The sequence below is a fragment of the Austrofundulus limnaeus genome, unplaced genomic scaffold, assembly GCF_001266775.1.
Source record: "Austrofundulus limnaeus strain Quisiro unplaced genomic scaffold, Austrofundulus_limnaeus-1.0 Scaffold4, whole genome shotgun sequence".
Classification (NCBI taxonomy): Eukaryota; Metazoa; Chordata; class Actinopteri; order Cyprinodontiformes; family Rivulidae; genus Austrofundulus; species Austrofundulus limnaeus.
In genome coordinates, this window is record NW_013952406.1 from 2463406 (window position 1) to 2483259 (window position 19854).

Genomic DNA, 19854 nt, shown 5'->3' on the forward strand with positions numbered 1-19854 from the left:
CACACACACACACACACACACACACACACACACACACACACACACACGCAAAAAGGTGTTTGTTGTCACAGAGTGTCAGGTTTACTCGAAAGAAAATAATAAGAGTTTTTACTTTATCTTATGCTTCACAACTGAAGTTAAAATATCCAGATTAAATTAGAAATTATACTGATAGAATAACCCCAAATTTACACTACATGTGTCTCCGCTGCGCTGCGGTGCGCAGGTCGCAGCTGTTTGTTTGTGTCTCAATTTATGCAGCCTCCGCTCCGGTCCGACAGAGTGTGGAGGAAGGACATTGTGCGATAAATCCAGTGATAAATGTGGAATTCACAGCAAAAAATAATTAATTCTGTGAAAGACGAACTCCAAACACAGCTGAAAACATTGATATAAAGGCTTTTGGTATCTATGTTGAAACTGTGTCGCTGTCGTCCTTCTGAAACTTCTGATTTCAAAATAAAATCCACGTGTATCGTGTGTGTACACATGTGCTTCATGCTACATGTTTCCATCTGCTTCCCAAACAGAACGATACATTCTGACAGCAGTTGTGTAGAAATATATCYACATATTTATTAATAAAGCTGGGGTTTYGACATTATTCTGACAAATTATCCCGCCTAATAGTGTCTTATTTTGAAAATACGGATGTTGTGCTCATTTCTTTTCCTACTGGTGCGACATAACCTTTAAAATTAACTCCAGCGCAGCTCCGGCAACCAGCAGAAATAGGATCGGATCTAATTTTGAGGGATCGCCGTCCGCTCACCGCCGCCGTGCGCAGCCAGTGTAAACACTCTCCTTGATTATAATGGATGCGTATTTGCTGCGGAGGTCGGACCGGAGCGGAGTGGAGCCGGAACGCATGTAGTGTAAATTAGGGGTAAAAGCTGCAATGTTCAGGAAACTAAGTTGTCTTCCAAAACTAAACCAGAGGAAGAAAAAGCAACTGTGGTCCTAAAAATTACTGTATTTGTTCTGTTTTTATGATTATTTCACCTATGGGTAAAATGTGCTTTTATACAGGCTCAGCTACACAGCAAAATGCAACATTTCATTTGAACCAGACTCTCATGTATTTCCCCTGACTCACAGAAATCATTTAAGTCTTTCACAATAAGAGTTTCGAACACGAACACTGTTTACTTCCAAAAATAACTTCCCAGCGGCGGTCTATGTTGCCAGTTTGTGTACTGTTGGGTCTTGATGCGACCACAATTTTATTAAAGTTGCTACAAACTCTTTAAGAGAACACCATTGTCCCCGAAACACATCTGTTTACGCACTCTGTATCTTTACTGTCCTGGGAACACAGTCGACAATAAAGTGTCTCCTATCTAACAGTGCATGAGAGAATGTTAACTATAGATTTAAAGCTGTTTGCCCCTATTAAAACAGGATTTCAGAAGACATGTTAACTGGGGGCAGACGTGGTGGAGCTTATAAAAAAYGGCTCAAACATGTCATGTAAACACAAGTTCTGCCCTCTCTCTTTGCCGTGAGAAAAGCAGACAGATCTTTATTGATCTACCAGCTGACAGAATACAATATCAGTGCATTTCCACAAACACAGGTCAGCTGATTGTCTATTCAATCTCTCTTACGTTGACAGGGCAGCTCCCTTCTAATTTTATAACCAGTTTATCCTGCGGGCCATTTCTATTTTTTTTTTCTCTACTGAATAACACTTCTGTATAATAGTCAGGGATCTGAATCTGTCCAACTGCGAGCAGCCAAGAGCCATTGCTGTGCATATGTAAGAGGATCTTGCTGCATACCCCTGCCCGGTGTGGACTTTGTCTTCGTGCTGTGTGGGGAGATGGGAGGAGACGACCGTGCTCTGCATGAGCTCAGTGTCCACGTAAGATCAGACTCAGACAGTCAGATCAATGCTTTTCATCAAACGGAATAATGAGCAACTGAGCTGGCGCCAACTACTATACAACCCTGCATCAGTTCTTTAAATGAGTTAACCTGATTTTTAAAAGTCGCTAAACAAAAACTCTATTTACTCTTACACAACATCCGTTTATGTTTAAATACCCTTATTCTATCAGCTTCAGCGGATTTAAAGTGGTTTTCAGTTCTTGTTTCAGTCAAATAATCAGTCGGTGCTGACTGTTTGACACGTAACGTTCCAAGACTCCCTAAAATGATTCGGTGAACTTATTTGCGCGTGTCAGGGGGAGGGTGACAGAAAAGGCAAATAAGGGGGTATGTATTGTTTCAACATCTTCAAACTAGTCTGGCGACATCATTAAAGAAAAACAACGTAGCACCAAAGTAAGTGAGAGGTTTAGCATCTGGTTGGTAAAACTTTGACTAAAGTTTTGCTGCCCACTTTAAGGTAATGCAAAAGATGGTTACATTAACTCGGCCTTTTCTCCACCGGTAAACACAAAACACATGCAGCTTTCGTGAGCTTTGATCTTCTCCGCTTGCCAAGTGTCAGAGGTCAGGTAGCTGCAGTTTCTCAAGCACATGCAGTATCCAAACACCCCCCTGCTCTGGACCCATCCCCCACCGCTCTGTGGCTCCCCTTTCCATGTCCCCCCGCTCCCCCTTACCCACAATACCCCTCCTCCCCCCGTTTCATGGCAAGCTCTGTGCTGTCAGTAAAGGTCAACTGCACCTTTACCCCCGCAGAGGTCTTTGCCCCACAGAAACGTTAGATGGCAGCCAGGAAGGATTTCAAGAGCTGAAAGAGCCCAGATCTGCTCTCTGCTGTCCTTTAACCTTTAACTAGTTTTCTACAAACATTTGATGAGCATAACCATCACAAACCTTCAGATTTTCTCATTCCAAGCAGCATTTTTACAGATTCAACAAGTATATTGTGTTGTTTCCCTTTTTATGGTACAAATTGACAACTTATGTAGCCGATGTCGCCGAAGTCCAGAGGAAAGCTTTTCACTCATCACAAAGAAATGCTGGCTGGTAATGTATTATAAATGGTGAGATTAATATTAGTTAAAATAAACTCAGAGCCTGAAGGGCGCCACATGGTTCATTGATTGATTCTTATCTATTACCGGACTGATTAACTTTTGCTTAAACTAATGCTTCCCTTTTCGTTTGAAGCCACACTATTTTTGTCCTTCCTTGAATTTTACAGTTGCTACTTGCACAATAATGGTGCGTTCACACCGAACGCGATTTCAGCATCAGGAGCCTCAGGTTTACATACAAAGTCTATGGTGGACACGCTTCAAGCAACGTCGGGAAGTGCTGCGGCGCTTCAAGCGCGATTAGAGCAGCGCGATTTGAACGATTTGAACGATCTGAGCGTTCGACACGCTGAGGCGCAAATCGCTGAAGTTAGAAAATCTGAACTTTTGCAGCTCGACACGCCGCATCAACCAATCAGAGAGACTCCACTGTGTGACGTAGTGACCGACACGCCGCATCAACCAATCAGAGAGACTCCACTGTGTGACGTAGCGACATATTTCCCGACGGGACAGTTTACTGAATGATGTCCACTAACCTGAAACAGACGGAGCGGAGCTCTTTAGCTGAAATCGAGTGCCTGCAGTCGGTGTCCTGACAGGAGATATCCTCACCAATGTGTGGCAGCGACTCATCAGACTGGAAAAATAGTCCTGAAAGCGAGCTGTGAGCCTCTACTCTGAATTATCTGGTGAATTAATTGTGAATTAATTATCTGATGAACGTGACATGCTCTTGCTCTCTGTAAATAAAGCAAAGCCACTTCCTTGTCCGACATTAAACAGAGCCCGACAGAGGAGGGAGGGGCGGGGAGGCTGTTGCCGTGCAGCGCTTCAAGAGCTGACCTGCATCTGACCTCAAAGTGCACGAGCGACCAACTTCAGCGTTGGCTGCGATTTTGAAGCTGAAATCGCGTTCGGTGTGAAYGCAGCATTAAAGTTATCTTCTATCTTTCAAAGTCTGCACTTTTAAGTCCCTTAAAACCTGTTAAACTTTGGGCATAAAATTCCATAAAACGTCTTAAAAAGTAGACACAAATTAAATGAAGTACTGCTTTTGAACTCTTTAGAGTAAATTCACAAGCTTGGTCTCGTTTTAAAGCTAATAATCAGAATTTTTAACTTCAGCAGTCATATTCTTTGTAACTATAACTAGTATTTAGTATATTGAAGTAAAATACATAAAAATCAAGATATTTTTCTCCCTAAWTTTTTATTTTTATTAATAAAGTATCACGGAATATGAAGGAAATGAGATATTATCAAACAAGACTTACTGGGCTAAAATATTGATTCTCAACTATTACCAGTTCAAATTTGGTAACAGTAGCATAAAATATGAATATTTGAGACATAGTATTATCCAGCATGTCTCATTTGCATATTTGTACACTTGTACAGTATGTCCAGACTGTACACTTTGTCTAAAACACTGTAATTTCTAAATGCTTCAACACAGAGACTTCACTCTGGGCTCAAATTAAAGATAAAAACCCCACAAAACACATTCTACCATCCATATTTACTCACAGCATGATTAAATTAAAAAATATATATWAATGTTCAGAAATATTTAGACCAACTGGAGTTCATTCAGCCAAATTTCCACCAATAACCAACCAAACCGCAAGAATAAACAAATATATCCTTATTTTTTTCAAAGCATTAACATTGCACACAGCTTATAAAACCACCAGCAGCGAAAAAATATTTGTTTTTCACTCACATTTGATGCATATTTGTCCTCAAATGTGACGAAATTAGCGATTCAAAATGGCCGACCGGAAGTCTTTTTTATCCATATATTTTTACTTAACTCTTTAACACTTAATAACAAATGTATTTTCATAATATCAGCRAGTTTAGTCAGCTAACTAGCCAAAAAACGATGGAAAAAAAACGTTTTCCTTTGAGTGTAGCTTCCTTCGTTAGCCTAGATATACTGCCTACTAGAGATACTGTCTAAAAATGGCGACCTCCACAGTTTTAACCTCGTCCGTCACTGAACAAAGTTCCCACCCCCTCAATATATACACCAAATGAAAGGTACGGTGATTGGCTACACAGCTGTGGCATCAGAACGAAGCTCGGAGCTGAMTGGCCGATTCTACAGTCAATCAAACCCAGGACGACGGAAACCAGAAGTTGGTCAATTCTCATATATTATTGGCTCTCGACAGCCGATACTTGAACCCAATTGGCCAAATGAGGTGTCAATCGAAAGAAGAGGACCTAGACGTCCATTTTGATGCTTTGAACACGGACACAGGTTGAACAGAACCAGAGAACGGCCTTTCAAAATAAAAMRAAACAAAAACGGCATACGGGCGTTCTGCTAAATGTCTAAGCAACAAACGTGTCTTCATTTCAATCACAAAACAGTTCTRCAGCTGACTTTCCTAAAGTAAATGMAAAAGAATAACATTTGCAAACTGACTGTGTTTTAACGGTTACGTTTGTGACCGGAGCTCGAAGCTGAGACAGTTGCTCTCCAAACAGAGCTCCGACAGAAAGAATGCTGTTAAAATTCTGGAGATGCAGACTGAAATACCACTTGTGAGTGTGTGCTGGACTGAGCTGTGGTGCTCTTACCCACATCAAAATGAATACTCCAATTCACAAATAATGTCTGCCCATATGCTCTATGTCCAAGCAGTTGTCAGTGTGTCTGAGCCATTAAGGCTCACTGTATCAATATAGAAACATGGAGGGTGGGTTGCTTTATTTATCACAACATATTGGGGGCACCACTCATCTTCCTCATTGGGCAAAGCAAAAACATCTCAAATATTTCAAATGGTGGCAAAATGGTACCGTGTTGAGCGGTGAATTGGACTGCTGCGCACATTTCAGTTTTGTCACGCTGCTGCTACATTCCTTCTACCGGCTTCTTCCATTACCTCTAGGAGAAAACCTGTGATGTAGCKCTGCGATATTTGCATCTTCTTGAAATGGATTAATACACTAATCATTGTTTTTAATTAATGTAAACGTACTGACTGCCAAAGAGGTCCAATTATGACAAAACACTGACTGTCACACAATTATCTTATGATCTAAGAGCAAATTACTCAGTGTTAGTTAATGTAATTAACTAAGGTTTGCAAATGTAACACGCCTACATTTTAAACAAAACAATCCAAACTTTTAAAATTGTCGCCTATTCTTGTAGTGGATTATAATTAACCACCATGGTTTGTAGACAGGGTAGTCCCATAGTCCCACAGTCAGTCCATAAACTTTTGTCAACCTTGTCAGACTGAAATACTCGATAGTAAAATGTTAATCCTCTCCTGACAGTTTTTCCAAAAGTAAGACATACTCAAAAGCTTGTGAAAAATAAAGTGTGCTCCAAAACCAGAAAGACTAGAAAAAAAATTTAAAAACACAATCTGTAAGCACAATTACTGAACCTTGTAACCCTTGCTCTGTTAGCTCCAAACTCGATTTGGCTGTTTTCCAAATGTTCCCTTTGGTTTTACACACAAGCACCATTTTAACATTGTTTTTTTTAGCTTCTTTCATCAGATTAAAAGATTTTAAGTTTGAGAGATAAAGAACATCATATGAGCTTTTCCCTGCACGGTGCTCAACTTGACAATCCCAAACATTAGCTAAAGCTCTCATCTCTGCCATATTAGTAAGTGACTATAGTAGGGGGAATGGGAATAATCTGGATTTGCGCATGAACATTGAGGTGACAGACTGCTGGAGCATTTTCCTCACCTTCACTTTTACTTCTATGGAGAGAGTTTCATAAAAATCGGTCCTGAAGACGTTTTGCTCAACTCCAGACGACACTAACACAAAAACGTTGGAAGTAGCAACAATTCACTGCTTTGATGTTCAACTTAAAGTAAAAATCTCCCACACAGTCTTTTTCTATTTTAAATTACAACAAGAGTCTACCTGATTGGCACCAAGAATCAAGAGAAAACAATAAGGTCCAGTCTCTAGAGCCATCAGAAAAAGTGATTACTTCCTGTTATTTTGAGCAAAAATAAAGCTTCATCATTGATTATTCTGCTCAAATATCATGCTTTACTCAAGATCCACGAGTGCATAAAAATAAACTGCAGGGAGAAAAGGGGGAAGTGTGGTACAACCAACACAACCGTGACGTTGTCCATGATGTAAACTGACAAAGAGTTCAGGAAAAGAAAACACAACCAGCCCATCCAAACTACTGTATGATCAAGGTAGTACACAAGTACCACTCAATATTTCTTCAGAGGAATAAAATTAATCTTTAATACAGAGTCTGATGACTTTTTATACCCTAAACTTTGCAGAGAAACACCCTGGACAACTTATTGATTGTGCACCATCTTATGGAAGGACAGATAAACACAATATAGGGAACAAAGGGTTTGGAAATTCTGTTACTTGAATGTCAAGCTGGAGCATATTTAAGGTTTTAAYAATGGGGTCAATTTTGTCCTTTCTACTCAACTTTGACATAAATTATTTTCTGAGCTACAGCTCAGACAAGACGAACGGACGGTCGGTGCTGTAACATCATTTGTACCGTCTTAGAATAAGAATAAATATGCTTTTAGCAACAAACATACATCATTTCCAGCAAAAGAAAAGCATCCTTTACTGCAAATATAGTTTCATTTATTGTATACTTATCTTGCTGACTCAGTTAGGTTAGAGGCTTTTTTCGTGGTTAAGTGATCCACATAAACAGCTCACAATTTTCCTACTATTTGTTTTCGGTTGCATTTTAATACATGCCTTTTGTATTCTACATTTAAAAAAGAATATTAAAACATTTAATTAAAAAAAAGAAAAGAAAAAAAACATGCTAGGCCGTTTTTGTGTTTTTACCATATTTCTTAATATGCTTCGCCGTGTCGTGCTCTGTTAACGAAAAACAAAATAAAACATGATAGGAGAAAAAGACTAATAGTTTTATATAATGAAATGCAGGATTAAAAGACCCACTGCCTTTCATACCAGAGTTTTAAACTGAAATCATCTCATACTGAGAAGGAATGGTTTTATAGTCATTTTGGTCAAACCTCATAAATATTTTATCCACTATCTCATGTAATATTGTGAGATCGCATGACAGAGAGTATTTCATAGAGATGACTGCCAGCTACTACCACACATGATTTATTTAATATCTGTAAAAGTGACAGAGTTACAGCCCCTTTTATGTTCGATAGGGTTGCTTAGCTGTGGCAGCCATCTTGAATGGGCCTGATACCAAAAGTTATTCAGTTAAAAATCCTCCACTGACTGTTTTCTAAGGATCTCATTCAGATCCATCCACCGGTTCATGAAATATTTTGTTAATGTTAGAGACAAACACACACGAGGCCGGGGTAAAACACTGTTGCTCCATCTTTGCCTGCGGCGGCGTGCAATAATAATTAGCTGCATTATGCATTTATAGAAAAGCAAAGCATCTCGGCCCTTTTCCAGTATCATTGCAGCGCATGTGACCGACTCRGAGTCAAACACATTCAAGAGCTTGTAGAGGACAAAATGGACAGTGAAGATCTGACCCAATGTCAGGCGGATTRCAATCCTTTATACTTTTTTAATGTCGAGACAGAGACTGAAAACAGAGCTTATGCAGATCTAATTGCTGCTCACTCATTATTTATTGCTACACTTTTACCTGATGGACGGGTAGGTTCGTTTTATTTTACAGACTGCAACTCGGTGCTAAGCAAACATTTCCAGACATTTGCACTTGAACACATTAAGTGTACTTAAAACCGCACCACAGAAAAATTTGTATCCTGACTTAGCAACACAATGCACGTGTCAATATTTAACTCCTGTTATATATTCAAATGAATTTTGAAACCTATTTTCCTTCAATTAAAGACAAGTACGATTCTATTTGTTTTGTTGTGGAAACAGTAGGTGTGCCAGGCCTGTAGCGCACAGTTCATCTGAGCACACTGTTAGACCGATGCTGCCGTAGGCATAGATGAGCTCACAGGATCAATACAGGGTAACAGCACCACAAATCCAAACACCGACTTTGAATTATATTGTGCAAGTGTCTCTGCAGACAGAAAAAAAAACAGGCAGAAAGAACATCCACTTCTCTATTTTTTTTCCTGCAGTATAAAAGAAAGTAGCAAAGATTGCAGTTCTAAAATAATAATACAGAGGGAGGGACATGCAGGATTAGATTGACAAAGCCAGCATTTGTATCATTCCGCCTTAATCCAACACACTTTAATCTGCCGTGCACACAAATCTAAATCGATAATAAGCACCAATGCAAAAGGACACTTTCCGATTTTAATATTTTTAAGTATGTTTTAGTCAAAAAATACTCATGCAAATATATGCTTCTAACAAATGGGAGACGAATGACCTCCACAGATGTAAAAAAAAATGCTAATAAAACCTCACACAAAATGAGACTGGCATGCAAATATAGCAGCACAAATAACAGAACTGAAGAAGGGATTTACTTACATGGACYGTTGATGTTTTCAGATAGATCTAATGGCATTATTTCATCTACTGGCAGCATGTTTGCCTTTTATTCCCACCTGTTTAGACCCTGCATTTATCTGAAAAGGCAGGTACTTGTGGGCGAGTTATCCATTGGTTCTATCTCATTTAGTGTAAGCCTGTAATAGGCTTGAACACAGCAGTGGCAGCAGGACCAGTTAACTCTCATCCTGCTCAATTAAAACACAAACATCTCTATGCAGACCTTGCTGGAAACCTCATATTCTGTAACTTGTTTTTTTTTTTCTCCAGTGTAAACTTGTATCTAAATTATGCTTGTTAACATTTATGTGTCATATTTTCCGGATTATAAATCAAAATATTTTTTTAGTTTGGCTGGTCCTGCAGCTTAAAGTCCTGTGCGACTTATACTATAAATTTTTTTCCTCTTTGTGGTGCGTTTTTTGACTGATGCAATAAACCTTACCGCCTGCAGCTGTAATAGGGCGCTCAAGGCTTGCGACAAATACTTTATACATTGTTACTTTAGCTACTGTTGCCAACTTACTGACTTTGTTTCTAGATTTTGCGAGTTAAAATGATCCCTTTAAAAACTCTTTTTCTTAAAGAGCAACAAATCTAGCGACTTTTCCCGGTTTTACTGGAGACCTTTGAAGATGTTGGCAACAGCACTTTCCTCAACAAGCAGGAAGTGGTGCGGTAGCATACCAGTAAAAAATAAAATAAAAAAAATAGAGCAGCAGAAAGAAAATTTGGAGTTAATGAGAAACTCACAGTAAGTCATTAATGATGAGAGGGCAGGACGACAGGATGGAAAGCTAATGGTAGCTAATGTTAGCTTGTTGTTGCTAGTTAAACACGTATGAAAAAGAACAAAACATGACTTTCTTCTTCGTGATGCAGTGTTTGACTGATATGCAACTTACCGTATTTATTCGTGTACAAGAGGATCTCATGTATAATACGACCCACCCTTTTTTGAGCTTAAAAAGCATAAAAAAATTTAATCCTCAAACTACCTCCAATTTCATACAGACTTCAAGATTTTTCAGCCTTTGCAGTCTTTATACATATCAGTAAAGTGATTGTTGGACTGTTCATTTTATTTTAACAACATATGTACTAAAAGGTATTTTGACAACAAATATATATCAGCTGTAGCAGCATCATATGAATCCAGGTATTTTACACATAGTCCACCAGGAGGCGCCAACACAAAAGTCAGAGACTTCACATGAGATTTGGGCCATCTTCTGGGGTAAAAGCAGATTACTTCCTACTCATGAGCGCCCGCTCTGGTGGGGAAACTTTTCTCAGGGATACAAACTTTTTCAGAACACCGGTAGACGGCAGCCATTACAGATGAACATGTGTTTGTTGTTGTTCCAGGAGTCAAGCGGCCCGGTCACATGCTAATTAGTTCGTTATCATTACTGAGGTGCAGGACTACTTTCCCCCCCTTTTTTTCACACCATGTCGCCTGCTTGGATCTGTTATTATCTCGCTCTGAAGCACGGACGAGTGTCAGAGGTAAGCTCGTTTCAACTGCTTTTTATGACGCGGTCTCATTTCCAGACTCAGGCCTTTTGTGAATGAAGCCGATTAAAATACATAAGTAAAAATATTTATCCGAGTATAATACTACCCCACAACTTTATGGATGATTTTATGGATTTAATTTTGCGTACTATACTTGAATAAATACGGTATACTCCAAAGTCATTTATAGTCTGGAAAATACAGTATCTATGTATTTATGCATGTTAATGTAATCACTGGATGTACATCTACTGTACATCTCATTCACTTTTGTAACTAAGCCAATTAGTGATAAGTGATGCCTGCATCCTTCTCCAGGGTAACCAACATCACCAACAGTCCTCCTAATGCTGTAGAAAAGTCAGGACAATATAGTGCACCTGATGAATTGCCTGATATTTGTGATCCAACAGCGCAAAAATTCTGACTTAAACCGGAGATAAAAGGAAAATGGAGTCATGATGCAACACAAGCATCATTTACAGCTTTCTATCCTGTTGGCACTGCTTCCTCTCTACCTGTGGGGATGGRTGTAGTTACACAGCCTCAGGTTAAATTACATATCAGGGCAGAAACCTCATTCAAGTGACAAGTGTTGGGGTGTGAAAATGAACTACCAAAGATTAGCGAAGCCAGATTAAATTACAGCTGTGTCCTAAGGTTGAACTGTACATTCCAGGTTTAAAATAGGGATTTTTATGCAGGAATATAAAGCAGCGGTGTCCCCGGCTCACCTGWTGCCTATCCTGCGGCATTTGTTCTCACAGGGCAGAACAAACTGGCAGGGGCCAGTTCATTCCAGGTCAAACACTGCACCCACTACAGTATTTCTTATGAATCTGGAACAGCCTGAGCTTTGGCAAAACACTGACTTTTATTTATCTTTGTCTGCATCTTGACTACTTTCCAGCAAGTTCAATTCATTTGTATTCACAGCAGAAAAGCCAGCATTAGCTGTTTTTTTATCCCAAGTTTCTTATCAGTTTTCCCAGCCCCAGGTTACAACACTTATCAGAAGTTAATATCCTTTTAGAGGCAGGTGATAGGGCGTGAACATGAGCAAATTAGGATCAGGAAAGCTAGATGAAAATATACACTTCAGTGCCTCAAAAGGTGAAGTCATTTGTATTTCAAACCAAATTCAAATTATGCAAGTTTGCTCTGAAATACCTGGAAATTGTGGGTCAATTTGTGTAGTTTAAAAAGCTGCTTATAGATTAAACGCTGATCAACCGAATCGATAACTTTAATAAAACCACTGATTAGAAAAGTTCTCACTTTCTRTCAGTTCAATGTTCTACTTGGAAATCCTGGATCAACAGGGATGATACTCTGACCTTTGCCACGGACCCAAACATTTCTGAATACTCCTCATTGTAGCAATACTTACATAAACACCACATTTCTTACACTAGAACTGATTCATTTAAAACAGATTCATTTAAAACTACAACATTTAGTTGCCTCCTCTACAAATATAAAAAGGCAGTTCCCTCTCTCGGTACATCTTTACTCGATAAACTGCTGCTTTCATAAACAGGCCAACAGGTCACCTATTTAWAGTTATAGAGATGTTCATACCTGCCAATAAAAACAGTTTGTTTTTAAAAGAGAACTGAATCTAGGTCTGTTCGTAATATCAGATTATTGTTCTCTTTTTGCATCACAGTGGGAAAAAAAAAACCTACATAACAAAGAGCAAAACTTTTTATTTATTTTATTTACTGCTTACCATGATTATCAGTATCACGATTAGCTACACGTGGCTTGTGCTTAACAAACAAGCTGTCCCTCCTGCCTTTCGTGTTTTTAACCTCACATGATACAATTTCCTTCAGGACAAAGATGAAGCCATTCGTTCATATAATTCACTCATGAGAGATGAAGCGTGACTCGGAGCCTTAAGCCTTAATAAAAGAGAAGCGTTTGTCCAGTGGTTCCACTCAAAAGACATTTTGTGACAAAAATATTGGTGTGAAATCAACTTTCTAAGTGACAAACTGAGCATTCTTCAACAAATCACCATTATATGATATGTGTATATATAACATAAGACATGTAAGTAACAAACGTGTGTTCAGAGTCATTTAGCAAAGAAGAAACAGAGGAAGTTCAGGTAATCTTTTCATCACAGTAAGATTATACTAAATGAGTGGCAATAAGATAAGAGCAGCTTGAAACACACACAAAAACACAACTAAATTGAGKAAGATCTGTTGTGAAATCAACTGTACAAAYAGATTCTGCAAAAAACAAACCAATTTCTTTTTTACAAAGTCCTGARGCGTGCAGACAGGAGAACCATATGGGTTCTGATGAAATCAACAGTATTTCTGGATCAGAATCATGGATTTGCAGGGAACACTGATTTTAGGTTTGTTTTTATAGGTTGATTTTGCATAATACCTCCAACCCCCTTAAATTTATAATTATATTCACTTATTAACAATCATATCTACAAGGGAAAGCCATGTTGAATGTTTTGCCATTTGAGGACAGAGGTGGAGATAGACTTTGTTGCAACAGGGGTGGTCAAGGTGTTTTTAAGGGGGGCCACATGCACATAAATAAAAGCACTCTTGAAAATTCAAGATGGCCACCACAGCTAACTTTAAAGTGCCTGTGACATGCTTATCCTTCAGATAGAAAATGTCAAAGAAAACTTTGTTCTATTTAAGAAACTTGGCATACCACACATTATTTTACCCATTTGGACACATAACTGGCTTATTTTCTTTTGATCTTGGCTCGGCAAAAGGAAAACAGGAACTGACATCAAAGGGGAACTCTAAGAAAAAGAACTCACTGGTCTTTGTTTATTGACACATTATTATTTGAACTCTCCCTCTTTTTTTGTTTTTGTCTGATAGCGACTCAAAATAACCTAAAACATCCAATTCCCCTCCACAGTCTGGGCTGTTGAGCATTTTAGCTTAGCTCTGTTTTCATGCAGACATTCCCCTTTGACATCACTTCCTGTTACTTCACATGCAAATATCTCAACAACTGTTCATCTCAGCAGCATGAAAATTATTTTTTAATATTTTCTCAGTGTTATTTTCCCAAAAATGCATTTTTATTATTACAAAACGTTTGATGTCACAGGCACTTTAAAAGACTATAATTCAGCCATTTTAAGACTTATATAGATGCAGTCTATTGTGGAATAGCTAAGAATGATTGCATGCGGATTGCCAATGCTTATCCATAATTAAGCTAACCACTAATATTAATGCTAATTTATAAGCTATATTTTAAGGGCTATAACTCAGCCATTTTTAAACATACAGAGCTGAAAATCTATATAGTACAAAAGTATTAGAGAACAATCCTGAACAAAATCCAGTCCAATAGAAAATCCAAGATACTGCTTGTTAATTATTTGGGGGTGGCCAATCAGGTGCCAGCCAACCCTCTGGCTCCGCCCCTGTTTTAGGGTAACAACATCTATTTGGGGTTAAATGCGACATCAAGCTGTTTGTTCCTCAGCTGTGTGTTTCTACATTCAAAATCCATCTTGGATGAAACAAGATAACGAAGTTTTTGCAAAACTCTGGTCAAAATTTGTAATCATGCATTGCAAAAGTCACTCTAAAGTCACTCTAGACATGGGAGTCAGATTAATGCTTAAAGTTCCCCTGGCTTGGTGCAATCCTCTGGAAAGGTGCAACGCCGTTTAATTCCTACTTGTGCAGGCTTGCAGAGGAGTGTTGTGTAAACACAAGAAAATGATTAGTCCAGACCATGTTTATCCATTCTATTATGAGCAGACCTTTGCCCAACATCTTCCACACAATTCAAAATCAAAGTAATTAATGCAAAAGCATGCTTAGCAGCATTCAGTGAATTAGAGGGAAAAAAAACACTTTAATATTTTTCAGTTCCTTCATTTGCCACAGCACACTTGTGTGTCTGTGCTATTCTTGTATCAGTGAGATAGTAACCAAAAGCCTTATCGTGCTTCTCTGTGTCTGGAGGGGTTGACGGTCATTCCCCTCCCACCTGCAGTCGCTGCGCTGGAGGGAGCGAACTGAAAGTTTGGCAAAGACCGAAACAGAAGGAGGATAATGGAAGAGACGCTGACAAAGCGTGGGCAAATCTAATAAAAAAATGCTAATGAAAGCCTGGAGAAGTGTTTTTTATTAATGGAAATCAAACATGAGCTGTAGTGCAGAGTGGGCTGGAGGTTAAAGGACAGCAGTTCAGAACTGTGAATGCCAACAATCAGCAGCCATTTGACAGATGGATCAGAGCCCTCCTGGCCCAGACCAGACTAAAAGCTTGTGGTCACGTGACCAGTGGATTAGTGTTAGCCCAACTGAAAAGTGGGAGGAGGTTAGTGTGCATTACACCACATGCTTCCTGATCACTTCCCCTTAAATACGTTTCCCTTTCTGTTTCACTCTGAAAAGATCTGATTATTGTTCGTCCACAGGGGGATTACGTTCAAATAATAAATCAACTGACTTTGGATGTTTGCACTAAGTAGTTTCTCTTAGGCAAGGGAAARATTTGTTGGTTTGCCCATCGTTTAAGCAGTTCAGAGCCAAGCAGCTCCACAGTACAGTCACTAGTGCATAACTGATTGTGACACTTCACCTTTGACTCATCGCTCAGTCAGATCAGGACTGCTGCTCTGATCTGAAAACTTCCAGCGACTCAGGATGTCATGGCAAACGATGAGTTTCATTTAGACTTGAAAATCTGTTACAAGGGTGCTTCGCAACATTGTAAAACTGCATGTTCARATGCAACATTATCAACCCTAAAAGGCTAAAAATACAACAAATAAAACCCAGAAGGATTTTGAAACTGCTGAGAGTTGGACTCCTGTGTTTTCCTCAACAAAAAAAACAGCTTACTAATAAATGTGCAGCCTTTTCCAGGTTCACCGAACCCTACATTTGTCTGGCAGCAGGGAGTAAAAAAAAAGTGAGAACACACCAAAGGACCTGCCATGCTGTGAGCACATGAAAGAACAAGTTTGCAAAATAAYCTTAACAGAAATAATATTTCCACTACTTGCTGCCACTCCTACATCTGCGTCTCGGGGACATGTTGCACCAGTGAACTCATCCAGCAAGTTCTTGCTCCAATCCAAAACACCCTTATTTTCAACAGAAACCACTGAAAACGCCTCTCTTTTCGCACTAAGCACCGTCCTTTGAGAGGGAGTAAACAGGGTAACATGGCGCCTGCCAACAGGGGCAAGTGTGACAGGAAAGGCAGAACATCATTTCCTAGAGATCACAGTTAAACACAGGGRGGGAAAAACACGTAAAAATAAGCTACTTCCAAGAAAATAAAGCAGATTTAAGAGTTGTAAAATTCTATATACAATGTAAACCCTGAGCATAAACAAACAACTTAACATTWAATCTCTGAGCTGATATAACCTAAAAAAAAGTTAGTTCATCTGTCTAAAACCCAACAAATGCAGAAAAAACAGCATCCTCAGAAAGACAAATCTAATATCACTGCGATTTATTATCACTTGCTGCTGAAGGAAAAGGCGTGGCGAATGGTTTTGCTTGTGCGTGTGTGTTAGCAGAATACCTCAGACGTCACACAACTGAATTTTGACAACACTGTAACTGAATTCACATCAGCTGTTTATAGGGCTGCCACAAACGAATATTTTAATAATCGATTAATCACCGATTATTTATTCGATTAGTCGACTAATCAGATCATACGTTAATTGAATATAAAACATACAGCTTATCACGCCAGAATGCAGCTGCTATTATATAACCATCGTTAGATTTTAGCTATATGCTAACTAAAAATAATTGCTGTGGAAGGCAAGTTCTGCTCTGCASAAGTTTCTCATTTTCTTAAAAAGATCCCACACTTTGAGCTCTGTTGTCAGGTAGCCATGATACCAGAGCCTGTCTGTATAATGTCTTGTGACGTCCACGGCCTACCCCAGTTACCACTACTGTACATGTGTGTCAAAGACAGAAAGGCAGATGTGGCAGTGGAAGGTGTCAAAGCAGTTTGGAGAGAAAAACAAAGTAAAGAACAAAAAAAAAAAAAGAAAACGATGAATCGATTATTAAATTAGTCATCGATTATTTTAATAATCAATTAGTCGTCGATTAATCGTGGCAGCCCTAGCTGTTTAACTGCTCGACACAATTCAAGATGGACGGAACAGAAAAGCCATCCTAGCAAACATGAAACCAGCTTTAATTCCGCCAATTTTACAGACGATATACTAAAATATTGGCGTGGTGGTAGTTCAGCGTCAACTCAAACTTACAGTGCTTGACGATTACAAACCGATACTTCAAAACGTTGAAATTAAAGAGCCTGCGTTCACTCGGTAACATTTTAGACAACTTGTGAAAATTCTATCAWACACTGAAGATGGAATAAAAAAWATCTACTGGAAGCCTCWTTTGGATGCTAACAAGCTGAATGATATACGAGTAAAACAAAATTCTCATAAGTCTGCCTATAAGTTCTCTAAAACATTATAGTGTGACAGGGTCTTAACTGGAATAAACTCTGCTTGTTTGTTAGCAAAATATCTCCTGAACCACTGGATGATTTTAATGAAACTTTCAGAAAGCGATCAGTGGTTTATGACTCATTAACATTGGGACTCAATAACAATACCTCTGTCAGTTTTACAGATTTTAAGCTGAAAACTGCAGTGATTGCGGCTGACTTTCAGAAACAGCTGCTATTAGCTGCTATCAGATATTACAGTATCGCACATAACGACGCTATAAAGGCTGCAACTCAGTTATTTCTTAGCATGACATAGTTGAGAACTCTGGTATGTGTTTTCTTTTTACTTTTCTTTAATAAATGACTAACTTTGGCCTGGTGCAAAAGTGGAAAAGCATCATCAACTAACTTCCCCTACAGCTTGTGATGAGAGGAAAACTCAATTCATAAAGCAACGGGTGTGTTTGTTTGTGTGAGTGTTTGGGATGTGATCACTGTAGGCTCATTGAGTTATCATATTTTCAATGAACTTGAAACACATGAGCCTGTTTGTAGTGATGAACAAAAAAATATGTGGGCTTTTCAACCAGCTAAAAAAAGTAAAAGATACCAGGAGGGTGCAATCCCTGCAGGTAGCCTCGAGTGGATAATCACAAATAAAAACACACACGTGAACTCCTACAAAGTAAAAGGTATTCCTAGAAATGACACGCACGTCAAAGGCTTTTGTGACATTTTTAAAAAAAATGTTTGTAAGCCTCCACAATTACCAAGGTCTTCATTCAGTCATTGTGCCTGCAAGCTCCGACAGCCAGCTTTGTTCCGACTTTCATGAACAATCTTTTCAGGTTTCTTTCAGGCCGCTGTGTAACAGTGAACACACATGGACCGGCGTGTGTTGCAACATCACACGTTGGTTAACTATTGCTAAAACCAACTGGCACAGACCTGCTGAAAAAATGACATTTACGTCTTCTGCGTTTCTATTATCTTAACTTACAGATCACACTTTTAATCTGATCTGTTTGAATTAACCAAAAAAAAAAAAAAAAAAACACAGTGGATGCAGTAAAAGTGAAAGTGCACATTAAAAGACAGCAGTTGTTGACATTTAAACATTGTTGTGCTGCTGCATCTTTAGCCTGTGTTGCTTTTTTAAACTGCTGTGCCCAAATTCGAGATCCTGATTTTTACATAGATTTTATATAGATACATTGTTTTTTATTTATTTTTATCTATTTTTATGGTTACATTTTATTTGTTTCTGTTACTTTTTACTCTTTGTACGGTGTCCTTGAGTGCCAGAAAGGCGCCTTTGAAATAAAATGTATTATTATTATTATTATTATTATTATTATTATTATTATTATTATTATTATTATTATTATGTGAACCGATTAATCGGCTGACTGATTTTTTATCATATTGGCCACTTGAAAAAATAAACTACTACTACTACTAATAATAATAATAATAATAATAATAATAATAAATCTGAAATCAGCCATGCCTGTGCAGATGGCTTCTCACTTATGTAAACAAAGACACATGTTAAGTAAAAAAAAAAAAACTCCCAGTTTTTAATTTAAGAGCTCGGCAGGCATCATGAGTTAAAATATTTAAATACTTTATGAGTTTGTTGTATTCGTGACTTTAATGAGTTTAATCACCCCCAAAACTTGGGAGTTTTACCTCTATATCCTAATTTAACTCCTACGTATGGCTTTAAAGTTACTTTAAAGGCATCACTTGCTTTAAAAATGAGCCATTTTTGCGACTAAAATAAGTAATGTAAAAGGCGCAGACAGCCCGTGAGGACACAGGCACAGGATGATAACCTGCCTGTTGATTCAGCGGGAGAASAGGAGGAAAAGTAGGACGTAAACAAACACGAATAATACGAAGAGCAGCGGTTTGTTTACAAAGCGCTGTCAGAATATGATTTCGCAACGAACAGAGTCAAAGACACGGGGGCACGAGAGAGAGGGCGCGCGCGCGCGAGAGAGAGAGAGAGAGATAGAAGGGCGAGGACGCGCACCTCCTCCCCTCATTTAAAACACCGTCAAGCAAACTGAGACACTCACCTCTGCGGAGCGACCGAACTTGTTGTCCGTTTTCATAAACCGARGCAGAGAGAGAGAGTCTACAAAGCGTCGCGAGTAAAGCTCCGTCCGTCCGTTTCTCCCCGACAGTTCACGAGCTCTGTGCCTCGCTCCGGCTCTGACACACACACATACACGCGCACTCACACACACACACACACACACACACACATACAGATACACACCGCCCACTTCCGGCGGTTCTTCTACGTCTGACGGTTTCTACGGATCTCTGCTCCTGAGGGGGACTGATTTCCAGCCCCGAGCCTGGCAACTTTCTGTTATTTATTAACCCTGCTGACACACACACACACACACACACACACACACACACACACACACACACACAC

General features: G+C 39.0%; 1 protein-coding gene across 2 annotated transcripts in view; it reads right to left on the reverse strand.

Annotated features, from left to right (window-relative positions):
• Positions 1–19709, reverse strand: part of stat5a (signal transducer and activator of transcription 5a) — an 88632-nt gene extending 68923 nt beyond the window's left edge. Inside the window, exon 1 of one of the 2 annotated variants that reach the window (XM_014023166.1) lies at positions 19487–19709. The gene's annotated coding sequence lies outside the window, so the exon portion shown is untranslated. The remainder of the gene's footprint in view (positions 1–19486) is intronic. The other variant, XM_014023159.1, reaches the window with a different exon arrangement.
• Between the last annotated feature and the right edge of the window lie 145 nt (positions 19710–19854).